Below are 974 nucleotides of genomic sequence, written 5' to 3'. Positions count from 1 at the left end.
TAGCCTGCTAGCTTATCGTTAGCTACAATATTGAGCTAAGTAATCCCTTTTTGTGCCCACTTGATTGACTGTTGTTGTATATATATATATTTATGCATGATGTTTTCTGACTGCTATGTTTTGTGTGACATATATTACTGAATCTCTAGTTGAATTGGAGCAGACGGAACGTTAAATGACCATTATGTAGTAACTTAGTTGGAGCAGTTGAGTAATCATAACGGTTCTACATTGACAGCTTGTTTACTGTTGTTGGTGTACATATAAGCATCGCGGGTTTGCAGTGTTTATTTTGGGTGTCAGGATGTAATGTGTCTCTTCTTCCTGCGTAGGCAAACCTGTTCTCTTGTGTCATAGATGAATGGATTGCATGATCTGCAAGTGATTAAATATCACGAATTAATCTGTCAGTGCTGCTAACTGGCATCTCTGACTAAACACATTTTGCAGCCTGAGCTTGTAAGAACAGGCAAAAATGCTTTAGTGTTGTTTTTAGCTGCTGTCTCTGCTTTCTAAATGAATATCAGTGTCGAACTGAATGAATTAGTGGGTTATGTTCTTGAGCCACATTTTAAAATACCAAGCAAGTGGTTCTGTAGTGTAGAGAGTAATGTTGACTGATGCTGAAAGTTGATTTTCTTACTAAAATAGCAGTAACACCTGACGTTTCAGTTGAAATTTTATCACTAACTTTAAAGTGAATGTAGAAAAATGTCAGAGAGTCTAATTTTTTTTTTTTGTGTGTAGGAGTGAGATAGCTGTTATCAGCCGCATACAATGTAAGTTAGTCAAATGAAAGTCTGTGCCATGCAGATATATCTGCTTTTCTGGCTCTTTAGTAATGTTGTGATGATAATGGGCAAGCAGTTTCTAAACGTTTCCATTCCTGGACTGTTATTAGGTTGGATGAAATTGAAATACAATAATCTTGATCAATTTAGTCCTTTACTAAAATTATTTTAAAAAGCTGTTTT

The sequence above is a fragment of the Garra rufa genome, chromosome 3 (genome assembly GCF_049309525.1).
Source record: "Garra rufa chromosome 3, GarRuf1.0, whole genome shotgun sequence".
Taxonomy (NCBI): domain Eukaryota; kingdom Metazoa; phylum Chordata; class Actinopteri; order Cypriniformes; family Cyprinidae; genus Garra; species Garra rufa.
The sequence above is the reverse complement of the archived record's forward strand: the minus strand, read 5'-3'. Positions refer to the sequence as shown.